We start from the raw sequence: 18,675 nt of genomic DNA on the forward strand, positions 1-18,675 counted from the left end.
ATTTGCTGGGAAGTGGCGGTGCGGTCCCCTACGGCACTGCGTAGGATCCTACGGTCTTGGCGTGCATCCGTGCGTCGCTGCGGTCCGGTCCCAGGTCGACGGGCACGTGCACCTTCCGCCGACCACTGGCGACAACATCGATGTACTGTGGAGACCTCACGCCCCACGTGTTGAGCAATTCGGCGGTACGTCCACCCGGCCTTCCGCATGCCCACTATACGCCCTCGCTCAAAGTCCGTCAACTGCACATACGGTTCACCTCCACGCTGTCGCGGCATGCTACCAGTGTTAAAGACTGCGATGGAGCTCCGTATGCCACGGCAAACTGGCTGACACTGACGGTGGCGGTGCACAAATGCTGCGCAGCTAGCGCCATTCGACGGCCAACACCGCGGTTCCTGGTGTGTCCGCTGTGCCGTGCGTGTGATCATTGCTTGTACAGCCCTCTCGCAGTGTCCGGAGCAAGTATGGTGGGTCTGACACACCGGTGTCAATGTGTTCTTTTTTCCATTTCCAGGAGTGTATGTAGACCTACACCGAAAAACTGGCATGCTACAAACAACGCTGTGATGACGGAATGTTCTGTTTTTTGAGAGAAATTTTCCTACGTCTAAAATGCTATTATCATCAGTTAATTTTTTAAACAATTTATCTGATATAACACATCATATTGAAAATCAGGGAATGCGGAGTTACGTCACCTCTTTTCCTCCCATGTTCTTGTGTCGTCGACGTAGTTTATTCCCCTTTTCTTTCTTTATTCCAGATCCCACAGTGAGGGAAATGTCACCTTCATTTTATTCATTCGACACGGAAGTCGCCGAAGTGATGTCAACTAAAAAGACTTGAACCAGGCGACCGGTCTACCCGACGGGAAGCCCAAGCCGCACGCGCATTTCATCTTCTTCACTATTAGTCATTTCTTGAAATTCCATAAGCAAACCGTTTAAGCCCATATTTAAAGGTTCGAAAGCACGCACTCCAAAAGTGTGTATCTTGTACCAGCTATGAAAGTGTCCTCCTAGTCTGGAAAACAGGCCATCATAACAGAGGTTCCAGGGGTTTTCTTTCGACGTCGTCAGCCCTACACCTCCTCCTGTGCCAATCTCTTCATCTCACAATTGCACTCGCACCAAACGTCTTCAATTAATTGCTGAATATATTCCCATCTCGGTCTTCTGCTACAGTATTTACACTTTACATCTCCACCTAATACAGTCAGTTCCACAAGAAAGTGTACGCCGTTATCTGTATGAAATAAAAGACACTAATATAAATATATGTTTACATGAAAATAAATGTTATGACGAATAACACAATTACCTAATAGTTAATACAATCGCTGCCATTATCGATTATAACTTCGGAACTTTTTCGCATGCTTTTCACGAGATTATCTGCATATTTCCTCGGTAACGATCTCCACATCGTCCTGATTGTATATGACAGCTGCTTCAAAGTCTGTATTGGCTTTTTTTACGCTTCATCTTAACATACGACCACACATTTGCAATCGGATTTGCATCCGGAGACAGGCCAGTCCATCGTGGACAGCCCATTGCCTTGACCCACTTCGCAACTAATATCTTTGAATTTCTAAGAATTTTAGCTGCAGCTCCATATGAAAGCTTTCGTAATCCCCACCGCACACCCTTTTTACTTTATATACAGTTTATATGGCATAATATTTTAATTAATTTTATATTGCTTATTGTTGCGAGCACGACAGGTAAAATACGATTCTCACTATTAGTTTCTGCAGTTGAAAATATTTTAACTTTATGCACTTTGACCTATTATGTGGGGATACGCACAACACTGGAAGATTTTTAGCTGTGGACGTAAGATCTTTAATTTGCAAACTACTTTTATATAATACTGATCTGGCTTGTTAGATATGGAACATGGTACCATTTGTTTTACTAATTATGGAATTTAAAAATGTCCTTCGCTACTTATCATCCCTTGAATGCACTAAAAATTACTCTTATTACCCGTACGAAAGTTGCAGTATGTTATGTTCGCTAAACGTAAAAGACGCAGTGGATTTTTTTTAATATGAACACTATTAACTGCCAAGACTAACATGGGAGCATGAAACTGAAAAAAAAATAAATTTGATTATTATGTTATTAGCCAGAATTTTTGCACAGCAGTCTTTGATCACACAGAAGTAAAATTTTATCACTCATGAATTATTTGCGTAACTGGTAACATAATAACAGCTGCCATGTCCACCTGAAAGTAACACAATAAAATCCACAATTTACCTCTGAAGTCTCCAGGAAACTGAAAGAGACAATTTTAATGTACTGTTACCTGCCCGCTATATTGCGGGAAAACTGCTTTCATTCAGTTTAATTTGAATTTGCCGCAGCGGCGGCTCTGCGATCGCTGCACGGCTCTGCGTCATGAAACATTCCTAATATATTGGAAACGGCTAAGAATGTGGAATGAAATCTTGGGCAAGCTAGCAATAAATTATTACAGGTAATAATTTTAACAATTTCTATATTCAAAAAATCAACATAAATTGAAATTACAAACCTTTTACAAATATCAGCCTCCAATGGCGTCTTTCTCGATCAAAGGACAAACGAAGGCTACCTAAGCATTCAAGCGAGCGTCACAGGTTCTTACAACTTTAACGGCTACAAGAAGACAGAGACAGTAATGTTTTAACCTCCACTATTTGTAGGCAGTTTAATATGCATCTTCGTAATTATTTTTAACTATCATTCGCCGACCACAGACGTTATTTGTGAAATATAGATACATAAATATTGCACAAAAACTGAAAAATTGTTATTCCCTTTTATACATAATCTACACCCATTCATACAGTAATGAAATAATGATAATAATACAGATAAATGTTTATTTTTATTATTTTTTATGTATTATAACGATTTTGTAAATGTTTTACCAGGAGACGTCACGGTCCCTTTGGACGATTTACAAGGAACACTGCCTCGTGACGTTTCACACATTTTGCGCTAATTTTAAACTGCAACCGACAAAATAAAACATTCAACTCTCACACACTGTTAATCTATACACTGTGCAAAAGCGAACTGAGTACAGATTCGAGACCACTACCAGAGATGTCGCTGCGGACGTTATGTTTAAAATTACGCCATCTTGTGGAACTGACCGTACCTCGGAAGTGATTCGTTAATGTATTAACACAGGTCCTATCATCCTGTATCTTCTTTTTGTCAATGATTCTACATATTCCTCGCCTCGCCGATTCTTATGGTATCCAACCACCTCATTTTTAACACCCTGATATAGCAACACTTCTCAAATACATAGATTCTCTTCTTTCCGATTTCCTCGTAGTCCATGATTCAGTAACACATAATGTTGTGCTCCAAACGTACAACCTCAAAAACGTCTTCCACAAATTAAGGTCTATATTCAATACCAGCAGTTTTCTTTTAGCATGAAATGTCCCGTTTGCCTATGTTAGTTTGCTTCTCCTGTCCACCTTGCTTTGTCAGTCATGCGTTATTTTGCTTGGAACAGGGAATTCCTACACTCATCTATTTCGTGGTCTCCAATTCTGATGTTAAATTTGCCACTAATCTGATTCGTACACCACCTCATTATATTCGTCTTTATACATCCACATCTACTTACATTCTCCGCAAGCCACGGTACGGTACGTGGTGGACGATACCCTCTTCCACTACCAGTCATTTCCCCTCCTGTCCACTCGCAAATAGAGCGAGGGAAAAACAAATATCTGTATGCCTCCGTAAGAGCCGCAATCTCTCTAATTTTATCTTCGCGATCCTTGCGCTAAATGTATGTTAACTGCAGTAGCATCGTTCTGCAATCAGCCTCAAATGCCGGTTCTCTAAATTTTCTCAGCAGTGCTCGTCGAAAAGAATGTCGCCTTCCCTCCAATGATTGCCGTTTGAGTTACGATGTATCTCCATAATACAGGGTATACATAAAGTCCTGGAGCATTTTCAGTTATTTATTGCCCGAGAACTAAACATTGTAGAGATGTCATACATATTGCATTTTGAAGAGAAACTCTGAAAGTTTTTTTCTTTTATTTTTTCCTTTTTTACAAACATTCGATATGCGAACCATGAGTGACCCGGTAATCGAATTCTTGCCATACCCGTCCCAACATGGCATCGTCGACTGTGGCAGTCGCTTCCCGTATTCTCTTCCGGAGGTCTGCTACATCACGTGGTAGAGGCGTGTCCCCACAGAAAAAAAGTCGCACGGAGTGAAATCTGATGATTGGGGAGGCCATTTCATGAAACAGCTGTCCCATTCTGTAGCAGGGCCAATTCATCAATGCGGCAATTCCGTGTTCAGGTGCCCACGAACTTCACAATCAAAATGGGGTGGAGCCCCATCCTGCTGAAAGATAAACGGAGAGTCCGATTGCATTTGAAGCATCAGCCATTGCTACAACATGTCCAAGTAGAAATATCTAGTGACAGTGCTCTCGGCGAAGAAGAATGGCCCGCACAGTTTTCGACATGAAAAGGCACAAAAAACATTTGCCTTTCGGGAATCACGCTCAAATTCAATGCATTCGTGTGTATGCTTTGTTCCCCAGATTCGACAATTATGCCTCTTCACTTTCCCATTAGTGTGAAAAGTAGCTTCGTCGCTACAAATTAAGCGATCAACAATGCCATCCCCATCCTCATTCAATTGTTGCAACTGCGAACAAAACTCAAAACGATTGTCTTGTTCGTCGTCATTGAGCTTCTGCACTAGCTCCAATCTGAATGATTTCACAGAAAGCTTGTGTAGCAGCACATTCCACACTGTCACTGGAGTCATTTCGAGTTCACAGGATGCACGAAGCACCGATCTCTTTGGACTCCTTATGAATGTCTCTCGTACGCGCTCCACATTCACTTCACTCACACTGGGACGTGTGCTCCTCTTTGCCGGGTACAAGCAACCCGTCATAACGAATTTGTTGTGCCAGTGGTAAATGGCCTTCCTTGTTGGCGGCTTCTTACCGCACTTGGTTCTAAACAACCGTTGAACAGCTGTAGCACACTTGTTTTTGTCGAACTCCAAAACACAAAAAAAAGGGTCAAATGGCTCTGAGCACTATGGGACTTAACTTCTGAGGTCATCAGTCCCCTAGAACTTAGAACTACTTAATCCTAACTAGCCTAAGGACATCACACACATCCATGCCCGAATCAGGATTCGAACCTGCGACCGTAGCGGTCGCGCGGTTCCAGACTGTAGCGCCTAGAACCTTTCGGTCACAGCGGCCCGCTCCAAAACACATAAAGCTCGCTCCGCACCTTAACTCGCTATGTTTGCGACTAGCATTCACTATCGGCAAATTACCAAACTACGCTGTGGCGGTATACAAGGAATAAAAAACTTTCAAGGTTTCTATTCAAAATGGCATATGTATGATATGTGTACAATGTTTGGTTCTAGTGCAATAAATAATTGAAAGTATGCCCAATCTTTATGTACACCCTGTACTTGGGTGTTGTGTAAACCTACCGGTAACAAATCTAGCGGCGTGCCTCTGAATTGCTCTTCCTTTAATCCGATCTGGTGGGAATCCCAAACACTCGAACAGTACTCAAAAATGGATCACGCTAGGGTTCCATATGCAGTCTCCTTTACCGATGAACCAGACATTCCTGAAATTTTCCTAATAATCCAAAGTCTACCATTCGCCTTCCCTACAACCTTTACATGCTCATTTCACTTCATACTGCATTCCAACTTTGGGCTTACGTATTTCATAGACGTGGCTGTGTCAAGCAGCACACGGCTAACACTGCATTCGAAGATTATGGATTTGTTTTTGCAGCTCATCTGCATTACCTTGCATTTTTCTACATTTAGAGCTATCTGCCATTCATCCCAACAACTAGAAATTTCGTCTAAGAAGGGGAGGCCGCCAATTGTGAAATTCAGATTCGATTCATAATGCGCATAATAAAAGCTCATGGCCAGAGGTGTAATGTGGCAAAGCACCAAGATGCACTTCTCAGCAGTTGTCGAGAAAATCGACAGTTAAAAGAAACCGTTGCGGTGAAATACTCTCTACGATTAATAATTTACTACAGCGTTGTGGCGCAGCGGTAAGCGCTCGGGTTCGTAATCAGAAGGTCGCCGGATGGAATGTCGCGCCATGCAATTTTTTTATTAGTTTTTTGTAATTCATATATATAAACTATTAATGAATTGCTTATGCATGTTGGTGAAGGCGGATCGCTCTCGAATTGTACCGCCTCCATTTTTCCGTTTGTTTAACAGGGTGTACCAAAGCTCTCCCGTCCGCACTGATTTTCGACGATGTTATAAGTTGCGCTAGGGACCGCATCTACCTTTTTCGAAGTTAGCAGGCAACTACGCTGTTAGGCGGCGGCTCGTTCCGGCCCATTCAAAACTTTGTCCTTCAAGTGTAACGAGCGAGTAACGGAGTTTATATATTATACCTGCCACAGCAAATTTGTGTTCGTGGGGTTTCTATTCAAATTCCGTTTGACTTACGCTATACGTATTCGTTTCGGAATATCGTTTTACGTCTTCCGTTAACTATACGTGGTTAACATTATGAAGACAATTAATAACATTTATGAAATACAACTTTGTTTGCGGAAAACATAATGATGTTCGAAGTCGCCAGTTTTTCCACGACAAACGACTTTCAACAACTTATTATATGCATAATTGTTGCAACTGATTGCCGGGAATATATATATATATATATATATATATATATATATATATATATATATATATATATATATTTGAATTACAAAAATCAAATACTAAAAAAACAAGGTTGCATGGCGCGAGATTCGATCCGGCGACCTTTGGATTACGAACCCAAGCGCTTACCGCTGCACCACGACGCTGTAGAAAATTATTAATCGTAGAGAGTATTTCACCGCAACGGTTTCTTTTAACTGTCGATTTTCTCGACAACGGCTGAGAAGTGCATCTTGGTGCTTTGCCACATTACACCTCTGGCCATGAGCTTTTATTATGCCCAGTATGAATCGAATCTGAATTTCACAATTGGCGGCCTCCCCTTGTCAGTCATCTTGTACCGTCCTACAGTCGCTCAACCTCGACACCTTCCCGTACACCACAGCATCACCCGCACACTGCTGCGTCCACTGTCCTCCATATCATTAGTGTATACAGAAAATAACAGCGGTCCTATCTCACTTCCCTGCGTCACTCCTGACAATACCCTTGTCACTGATGAACGCTCGCCGGCCGGTGTGGCCGAGCGGTTCTTGGCGCTTCAGCCTGGAACCGCACCACCGCTACGGTCGCAGGTTGGAATCCTGCCTCGGGCATGGATGTGTGTAATGTCCTAAGGTTAGTTAGGTTTAAGTAGTTCTAAGTTCTAGGGGACTGATGACCTCAGCTGTTAAGTCCCATAGTGCTCAGAGCCATTTGAACCATTTGATGAACGCTCGCCATCGACAATAAATTACTGGGTTTGTTACTTAAGATCGAGCCACTCACATTTATGAGGAACTATGCCGCATGTCTGTACCGTCGTTAAGAGTCGGCAATGTGGCACTGTGTGAAATGCTTTGCAGAAATCTAAGAATATGGAATCCGTCTGTTGTTCTTCATCCGCAGTTCGCAGGATACCGTATGAGAAAAGCGTAAGATGAGTTTCGCACGAGTGACGCTGATTTGTAGACAACTTTTCCCTCTCAAGGAAATTTATTATTTTCGAAATGAAAATATGTTGAAGGATTCAGCAGCAGACCGAAGCTAGGGACATTGGTCTGTAATTTTGCGGGTCCGTTCTTTTATCCTTCTGGTACATAAGAGTTACCTGCTGTTTTTACCAGTCGCTTGGGACTCTGAGCGAGGCGACAGGATTCTTTCTTTAGATGACTCCCAATCCATACACTGGATTCAACAGGTCCTGTAATTCTTCATCTACTGAGGATAGCAATGTCATCAACCAATGTTATCACTTTATTCACCACCAATTTTAATCAATTTCATTTATTTTTGTCATTGCTGCATTGACCTATATATTGAACAACAGGGGCGAAAGGTGGCGTCTTAGATCCTCTTTAATTCGAGTACATTATTATTTCATTCTTATGTTTTTCTCTTGTTTCATGCACACATATTGTTTATTATCCCTTATTCTCAATACCTTAGACCTATTTCCCTGAGAATCATGGGTATCTTGCACCATTTTCCGTTGTTGTTGTCTTGGTCTTCAATCCAAAGATTGGTTTGATGCAGCTGTCCATGCTACTCTATCCTTTGGAAGCCTCTTCGTCTCCGAGTAAATACTGCAAATTACATCCTTCTGAATTTGCTCTTGGTCTCCCTCTACGATTTTTACCCTGCACTCTTCGCTGCAGGACTAAACTGGTGATCCCTTGATGCCTCAGAACGTGTCCTACCAATCATTTCTTCTTCTAGTCAAGTTGTGCCACAAATTCCTCTTCTACCCAGTTCTATTCAGTACCTCCCGATTAGTTACGTGATCTACCCATCTGCTTGTCAGCATTCTTCTGTAGCACCACATTTCAAAAGCTTCTATTCTCTACCTAAACTGTTTATCGTCCATGTTTCAATCCATACATGGCTACGGTTCATACAAATACTTTCAGAAAAGACTTCCTGACACTGAAATCTATAATCGATGTTAACAAATTTCTCTTCTTCAGGAACGCTTTCCTTGCCATACCCAGTCTACATTTTATATCCTCTCTATTTCGACCATCCTCAGTTCATTTGCTGCCCAAAAAGCAAAAGTCATTTACTACACTAAGTGTTTCATTTCCTAATATAATTCACTCAGCATCACCTGACTTAATTCGACTACATTCCATTATCCTCGTTTTGCTTTTGTTGGTGTTCATCTTATGTTCTTGTTTCAAGACACTGTCGTCCCGTTCAACTGTTCTTCCAAGTCCTTGGTTGTCTCTGACAGAACTGCAAGTTCATGGGCAAACCTCAAGGTTTTCATTTGTTCTCCTTGGATTTTAATTCCTACTCCAAATTTTTCTTTGGCTTCCCTTACTACTTGTTCAATGTACGGATTAAATAACATCGGGGATAGGCTACAACTCTGTCTCACTCCCTTCCCAACCACTGCTTTCCTTTCGTGCCCCGCGACTCTTATAAGTGCCTTCAGATTGTAAGTAGCCTTTCGCTTTACCCCTTCCACCTTCAGAATTTGAAAGACAGTATTCCAGTCAACATTGTCAAAAGCTTACTCTAAGTCTACTAATGCTAGAGATGTAGGTTTGCCTTTCCTTAACCTACTGTACCTTCTAAGATAAGTCGTAGAGTCAGTATTGCATCGTGTGTTCCTACATCCCTACAGAATCCAAACTGATCTGTCCCGAGTTCGGCTTCTACCAGTTTTTCCATTCGTCTGTAAAGAATTCGTGTTTGTATTTTCAACCGTGACTTATTTAACTGACAGTTCGGTGATTTTCACAACTGTCAGCTCCTGCTTCCTTTGAGATTGCAGTTATTATATTACTGTTGAAGTCGGTGGGTATTTCGCTTGTCTCATACATCTTGCTCACCAGATGGAAGAGCTGTCTCTCCAAAGGCTATCGGTAGTTCTAATGGAATGTTGTTTACCCCCGGCGCCTTCTTTCTACTTAGGTCTTTCAGAGCTCTGTCAAACTCTTCACGCACCGTCGTATCTCCAATCTCATCTTTATCTACGCTTTTTTCTGTGTCGGCAAATTCTGAGATGGTGTCTTGATTGTTCTGAAGTCTTGTAACGTCAGAATTCTGTCTCTGGGCCGGCCAGTGTGGCCGAGCAGTTCTAGGTGCTTCAGTCCGGAACCGCGCTGCTCGAACGGTCGCAGGTTCGAATCCTGCCTCGGGCACAGATGTTCGAAACGGTTCAAATGGCTCTGAGTACTACGGGACTTAACATCTATGGTCATCAGTCCCCTAGAATTTAGAACTACTTAAACATAACTAACCTAAGGACATCACACACATCCATGCCCGAGGCAGGATTCGAACCTGCGACCGTAGCACTCGCGCTGTTCCGGACTGAGCGCCTAGAACCGCGAGACCACCGCGGCCGGCCAGGGCATGGATGTGCGTCATGTCCTTAGGTTCGTTAGGTTTAAGTAGTTCTAAGTCTAGGGGACTGATGGCCTCAGACGTTAAGTCCCATAGTTCTTAGCGCCATTTGAATTCTCTCTCTGGTACTTTTACCTGTTCCTCATCTAACACATCCTCAATATTAAACAATGGGAAATCAAGGATGGAATGTAACAATATTATGAAACAGGTAGTTGCTACTCACCATATAGCGGAGATGCTGAGTCGCAGATAGGCACAACAAAATGAGCTTTCGGCCAACAAGGTCTTTGTCAAAAACAGACGACAAACAACTATACCTAGAGCTGCCAGAGACTGTGGTCACGTATGTGTGAGTTGCGTTTGCGTGAGTATGTATGTGTGTGTGTGTGTGTGTGTGGGTGGGTGGGTGGGTGAGTGTGTGTGTCTGCCGTCTATTTTTGACAAAGGCCTTGTTGGCTGAAAGCTTATTTTGTGAGGCTTGTCCCGGCGGAGGTTCGGGTCCTCCCTCGGGCATGGGTGTGTGTGTGTTTGTCCTTAGGATAATTTAGGTTAAGTAGTGTGTAAGCTTAGGTACTGATGACCTTAGCAGTTAAGTCCCGTAAGATTTCACACACATTTGAACATTTTTTGCTTATTTTGTGACAGTCATTTTGTTGTGCGTACCTGCGCCTCAGCATCTCCGCTATAAGGTGAGTAGCAACTATCCTTTTCATAATATTTTTACATCCTGAATTTTCTTTTATAAGCCACGTACGGCACTCCGAAGTGACTAGTGTGCTGTTTGAAGTGTCACTGTATTTTCGTCCATGAGGTTTTGTGGTGCGCGATACAGACACGTTCGGCAGTCACGGAGTTCATCTCACTGCGCGGGTATGGAACGAGCGATGTAATCTAATCTTAGGACCTATGAAGGTGTCGACTACGTGCGGCTTCCTCGACCTGAAATAATGGGATGCTGTGCAAGACATCGACCTTGGCAGCAGTGGACTATAAAGCCCGTGACAAACAGCACCTATGGGCGATGTTTCGCGGTCATTGGACCCGGGGAGTGTAGCGCCGCGCGGTAACTCTTCCACCGGCGTTCCCGGAGACGGCGCCGACCGCGCAGCGCCCACGAGCGCGCCGGGGCTCTGCCCCTTCTGGAGGCTCAGCCGCGAGCCGCAGTGCTGCTGGGCGGCGCCGTAAAAACAGCGGGCGATCGGCGCCGTGGGCGGACGTGCTGGGCCCCGCGGCCGGCGGGCAGCGCGGGCGACGCGCCGGCAGCTGTTGGGACAGGACGGGACGGGGAGCGGCCTTGGCAGCTGCCACCGACCCCTCTGACCCGCGGCCGCTCCTCCTCAAACTCGCGTGCCGAACGCATGTCGCCTGGCACATTCTGAATTTACGAGGCGGCTTCAGGAAGCAACTGACACCTGCCGTGCCGGCCAGGGTGGCCGAGCGGTTCTAGGCGCTACAGACTGGAACCGCACTACCGCTACGGTCGCAGGTTCGAATCCTGCCTCGGGCATGGACGTGTGTGCTGTCCTTAGGTTAGTTAGGTTTAACTAGTTCTAAGTTCTAGGGGACTGATGACCTCAGAAGTTAAGTCCCATAGTGCTCAGAGCCACTTGAACACCTGCCGTACCGCACTAACAAGATAACCGTGCCTTCTCGTCATTACCACCTTCGTCCAAATTTACGGCATACTAGCTGAGAACATGGCTCTGCCCGGGTATCTATTCATTCCAGTCTTCTATTGGCGCATCTCCTCCATCCCTCCTGTCACTGTCCACCTCCTTCTCCTCCCTATTGTGTCCATATCCTCTTCCCCTCTCGCTGTCCATCTTCTCCTCTCCAGTCCTCTCTCCACTTCATCACGTTAAACCCAATAGGAGGCTGATAGTTCTTACCCCCATAGTATTTCTTTCCGGGTTGTAACTACACTGAAGCGCCAAAGAAACTGGTATGGGCATGCGTGTTCAAGTACAGAGATATGTACACTACTGGCCATTAAAATCGCTACACCACAAAGATAACGTGCTACAGACGCAAAATTTAACCGACAGGAAGAAGATGCTATGATATGCAGGTGATTAGCTTTTCAGAGCATTCACACAAGGTTGGCGCCGGTGGCGACAACTACAATGTGCTGACATGAGCAACGTTTCCAACCGATTTCTCATACACAAACAGCAGTTGGCCGGTGTTGCCAGGTGAAACGTTGTTGTGATCCCTCGTGTCAGGAGGAGAAATGCGTACCATGAAGTTTTCGACTATGATAAAGGTCGCATTGTAGCCCATCGCGATTGCGATTTATTGCATCGCGACATTGCCGCTCCCGTTGCTCGAGATCCAATGACTGTTAGCAGAATATGGAATCGGTCGGTTCAGGAGGGTAATACGGAACGGCCTCGTATCACTAGCAGTCGAGATGACAGGCATCTTATCCGCATGGCAGTAACGGATCGTGCAGCCACGTCTCGATACCTGAGTCAACAGATGGGGACGTTTGCAAGACAACAACTATCTGCACGAACAGTTCGACGACGTCTGCAGCAGCATGGAGTATCAGCTCGGAGACCATGGCTGCGGTTACCCTTGACGCTGCATCACAGAGAGGAGCGCCTGCGATGGTGTAGTCAACGACGAACCTTGGTGCACGAATGGCAAAACGTCATTTTTTCGGATGAATCCAGGTTCTGTTTACAGCATCATGATGGATGATGGTCGCATCCGTGTTTGGCGACATGGCGGTGAACGCACATTGCAAGCGTGTATTCGTCATCGCCATACTGGCGTATCACCCGGCGTGATTGTATGGGGTACCATTGGTTACACGTCTCGGTCACCTCTTGTTCGCACTGACGGCACTTTGAACAGTGGTCGTTACATTTCAGATGTGTTACGACCTGTGGCTCTACCCTTCATTCGATCCCTGCGAAACCCTACATTTCAGCAGGATAATGCACGACCGCATGTTGCAGGTCCTGCACGGGCCTTTCTGGATACAGAAAATTTTCGACTGCCGCCCTGGCCAGCACATTCTGCAGATCTCTCACCAATTGGTCAATGGTGGCCGAGCAACTGGCTCGTCACAATACGGCAGTCACTACTCTTGATGAACTGTGGTATTGTGTTGAAGCTGCATGGGCAGCTGTACCTGTACACGCCATCCAAGCTCTGTCTGACTCAATGCCCAGGCGTATCAAGGCTGTTATTACGGCCAGAGGTGGTTTTTCTGGGTACTGATTTCTCAGGATCTATGCACCCAAACTGCGTGAAAATGTAATCACATGTCAGTTCTAGTATAATATATTTGTCCGATGAATACCCGTTTATCATCTGTATTTCTTCTTGATGTAGCAATTTTAATGGCCAGTAGTGTAAATAGGCAGAATATGGCGCTGCGGCCGGCAACGCCTATATAAGACAACGAGTGTCTGACACAGTTGTTAGATCGGTTACTGCTGCTACAATGACAGAGTATCAAGATTTCAGTGAATTTGAATGTGGAGTTATAGTCGGCGCACGAGCGATGGGACTCAGGATATTCGAGGTAGTGATGAAGTGGGGATTTTCTCGTACGACCATTTCACGACTGTACCGTCAGTATTAAGAATCCGGTAAAACATCAAATCTCCGATATCGCTTCCGCCGGAAAAAGATCCTGCAAGAACGGGTCAAACGTCGACTGAAGAGAATCGTACAACGTGACAGAACTGGAACCTCTCCTCAAATCATAGATTTCAATGTTGAGCCATCAACAAGTGTCAGCTTGCGAACGGTTCAACAAAACATCATGGGTTTTCGGAACCGAAAGCTCACTCGGTACCATTGATGCCTGAACGACTGAAAGCTTTACGTCTCGCCTGGGCCCGTCAACACCGACATCGGACTATTGATGACCGGACGCATGTAGCCTGGTCGGACGAGTCTCGTTTCAAGCTGTGTCGAGCGGATGGACGTGTTACGGGTATGGAGACAACCTCATGAATTCATGGACTCTGCTTTTCAGCAGGGGACTGTTCAAGCTGGTGGAGACTCTGTAAGGGTGTGCAGTTGGAGTGATAAGGGACCTCTGACACGTCTAGATAAGACTCTGACAGGTGACACGTACTTAAGCATCACCTGAAAGATCACTTACATCCATTAATGTCCATTGAGCATTCCGACTGACTTGGGCAATTCCAGGAGGACAGTGAGATACATCACACGTCCAGAATTGCTACAGAGACGCTCCAGGAACACTCTTATGAGTTTAAACATCTTCGCAGTCCGGCCACCAGACTCCCCAGACATGAACATTATCGAGCATATTTGGGGTGCCTTACAACTTGCTGTTCAGAAGAAGAGATATCCACCCCCTGGTACTCTTAAGGATTTACGGACAGCCCTGCTGGATTCATGGCGTCAATTCCATCCAGCACTACTTCAGACATTAGTCGAGTCCTTGCTACATCATGTTGCGGCACTTCTGCGTGCTCGCGAGGGACATACACGATATTAGGCAGGTATACCAACTTCTTTGGCTCTTCAGTGTAATACCAATACGAAACCTGGTTGAAATTGTTCCAGGGGTTTAGGATGAGCTTTCTATCCATCGCTTTGTCGACGTACACACTAAGCTGAAAAAAGTAACGGGATACCTCCTAATATCGTGTCGGATCTCCTCTTGCCCGGTGTAGAGCAGCAACTCGACGTGGCGTGGTCTCAGCAAACCGTTGGAAGTCCTCTGAACAAACATTGAGCCATGTTGTGCCTATAGCACTCCATAGTTGCGAAAGTGTGCACCAACGGACCTCGCGATTATGTCCCATAATTGTTCGCTAGGATGCGTTTCAGGTGATCTGGGTGGCCAAGTCATTCACTGGAATTTTCCAGAATGTTCTTCAAACCAATCTCGAAAGGCCTGGTGGCGTGTTGCAGCGTCATTCATAAAAATTCCAGCGTTGCTTGGGACCGTGAAGTCCAAAAATGGCTGCAGATGGTCACCAAGCAGCCAAACGTAGCCGTTTCCAGTCAACGATCGGTTCAGTTGGACCAGTCCATTCAAACTAAGCACGCTACGCACCATTATGGAGACATGAGGTCTGCGTCATACTCTAGCCCTATCATCAGTCTGAAATCTGGACTCATCTGACCAAACCACGGTTTTCCAGGCGTTTTGGTCCAACCGGTTTGGTGATGAGCCCAGGAGAGGGGCTGCAGGCGATGATGCGCTGTTATCATAGAACATCGCGTCGGTCGTCTGCTGCCATTGCCCATTAACGCCAAATTTCGCTGCACTCTCCTAAGGGATACGTTCGTCATACGTCTCACTTTGATTTCAGCGGTTATTTCATGCAGTTTTGCTTGTCTGTTCACTGGCAATTCTACGCAAACGCCACTGCTTTCAGTCGTTCAGTAAAGGCAGTCGACCACTGCGATGTCCGTGGTGAGAGGTAATGCCTGCCATCTGGCATTCTCGACACTCTCTTGGCACTGTGGATCTCGGAATATTGAATTCCCTAACGATTTCCGGAATTGAATGTTCCACATATCTAGTTCCAAGTACTATTCCGCGATTCCAAGTACTATTTCGCGTTCAGAATCTGATAATTCCCGTCGGGCAGCCATAATCGCGCCGGAAACCTTTTCACATGAATAACCTGAGCACAGATGACAGCTCCGGCAATGTACTCCCCTCTTATACCTCGAGTATGCAATACTAACGCCATCTGTACTTAGATTTCACCGCCCTGCAGTTTCATTTTCAGGCAGCTCAATGTTTACGAAGTGCTGTGCAGCGAAATAATTTTGTAGGTATGTCCAATGGTATATGTGCTACTGTCTGCGAGGTGTGTCCTGAATAGAGTTGATAACAAAGTAACATTAAAAATTCATGCGTGATTCAGTAGTTTTTATGGTGTCTTATCTCCTGAACTACTTGTGCAATGATATAATTTTTCTGTTACCTTCAATGGTGTAAACGAACGCTGCCTGAAAAATATGTCGCAGTAAGAACTAACAAATTAAAACGTCATGTTTCACACGGCAGTTTTACTGCATGAACAGCGAAAATGTACGAGGGTTGAATGAAAAGTAATGCTTCCACCTTCGTTAATTGGGTTTGGATGGGAACATTTTAATAAATCAAACGCAGAAATAAACCTTAGAATGTGATCTTTAATTACCAATATTCACTTTTCCACATAATCACCAGCCAATTGGATACATTTCTGCCAACGACGAACAAGTTTTCTGAAGCCGTCACGGAAGAAGTCGACACTCTGTTTCCGCAACCACAGTCTCACAGTTCTCTCAAAATTTCGTCTCCTGTCGCAATTGAATGGAGAAAGGCGTCACCTTCATTCTCGTAATGCGAGAGGAGTTCCTGGAAAATCTCAAGTCTGTGCGCTTTCATTTCAGGAGTCATACCGACGGAAATGTCCATTCCCATTGCGAACTATTAAGGAAATGAAGATAGAACGTCACCATCCAAGGCTTATCGTACGTCGTGACTCTTACAACGAATCTTGGATCACTACAGTTGTTCCTGCTCCTGCTGGACGAATGGAAGAGGAACCAGGACTTGCAGAAGGAGAGTTTTTGTTCCCTTCAACCTGTTACGAAGGTAGGCAGGTAAAGACTTTGGTCACAGTAATTAAATAAAACTAGATCGCATCAGTGTGTGAAATAGGGGGTCCTGCTTTATTATAACAAACCTATAGAGATACCATACTAAAAAGAGGTCGTATGTCCAATGTTTCAGGATTGCTACCTATCACCAAGGGAAAGTATCGTGATCAGCAAGAACTGAAGGATTCTGTGACACAGGAGCCCAAGAGTACTATACAAATATTCCTTCCCAGCAGTGAATTTACAAACACGTTTTGTGTTATTTGTTTGTAATTAGTAAAAAGTGATAAATGAAAACTGTGGGATATAAAAACAGTGAATATATGCTGATAAGTGAAATTACGTCATAATAACTATATTTTAATGTATGTGATATAACCATTTATTGAATAATTGTTGGTAGTTGTACACCAGGTGATTTAAAGATACAAAACTTGACACATGGGCTTATTAATTGTGGTGTCACCGCCAGACACCACACTTGCTAGGTGGTAGCCTTTAAATCGGCCGCGGTCCATTAGTATACGCCGGACCCGCGTGTCGCCACTGTCAGTGATAGCAGACCGAGCGCCACCACACGGCAGGTCTAGAGACGTCCTGGCACTCGCCCCAGTTGTACAGCCGACGTAGCTAGCTACAGTTCACTGACAAATACGCTCTCATTTGCCGAGACGATAGTTAGCATAGCCTTCAGCTACATTTGCTACGACCTAGCAAGGCGCCGTATTCAATTGATACTGAGATTTTATTAATGTATCATCAAGAGCGATGTTCTACAAATGTGGATTAAAGTTAAGTATTCCAGAAGCTACGTACTTTTCTTTATAGCATTCATTACGTATCCTGTTTCAGACCTCACGCCAACCTGCGCGAGTTTAAGCGCGTGCCTTTCGGCTTCCTCTCATTGTGTCTAGGCTGTCTTGTCTAGACACAACATTAATCATTATAATTTGCATGAGTTCAAGGAAAATAAAAATAGAATATTAATAACAGTATTGTTCCTAAAACCTGATTAGTCATGAGCATCCTGTACAATAATGACTAGACTCAAAGATGAATAGATCTTTGTCAAGGGAGTAGCAGGGAAGTTTTATAGTAAAGTATCATCTCAATATCGTATGACATTCTGACTTTTACCATCTAATTAGTGCATTATACAAAGAAATTAGAAAATAGACATTCAGATAAAAAGACATATAGGGTTCAATTTCTAACAATATTTTTTCCCACTTTTAAGGAATCCTGCAGAAAAGGTCGTTGAATGTACTGCATAAATTACAAAAGCATATTTCAATAACCAATGAAACTGTAACGTTTTTAACTTTGAATTTGCTCTCCTGAAAATTCTTCATTTGTATATTTATTTCAAATTTTACGAATTGGATTGTTATGGTTGCGCCAAATATTAGGCAATTCTATGTGAAAGATGGCGTGTGTGTGTGTGTGTGTGTGTGTGTGCGTGTGTGTGTGTGTGAGTGTGAGTGCGTGCGTGCGTGCGTGCGTGCGTGTGTGTGTGTGTGTGAGTGTGAGTGCGTGCGTGCGTTAGCAATATGTTTCACTTACCTTTTCTGGTTTGTCCATTATCTTCACTGTGAAGACCTGCGCTGCTCTGCACATCACTGTCACTCTTTACGAACTATGGAAACAAGATAGCGGACAGCTGAACAGTTGAATGTTTTCTGAACGGTAGTTTAGAATCTTTGTGAGATTTAGCTTCCATTGTTGTGTGTGTGTGTGGAGAGAGAACGGGTTGGGGATGTTTATGGGTATTAAAAATTTATAGCCCTCATTCTACTTGTCCTGAACATCTTATGTACATGAAATACAGTCCAATAAACATCAACACTGACTTGAAAATTCTCAAATGCAGTAACAACCCCCGCCCCCCCCTCCCCCGCAAAAACCAATAATTGAAGAAAACTATTAAATACAAAAATCCATCCTTGAAAGGAAACAAATAACAAGCTCTCTGGAACAGAACACTGTTTTCTGCCCTCAAAAAAGTATCAG

Source organism: Schistocerca nitens, chromosome 2 (assembly GCF_023898315.1).
Source record: "Schistocerca nitens isolate TAMUIC-IGC-003100 chromosome 2, iqSchNite1.1, whole genome shotgun sequence".
Lineage (NCBI taxonomy): Eukaryota > Metazoa > Arthropoda > Insecta > Orthoptera > Acrididae > Schistocerca > Schistocerca nitens.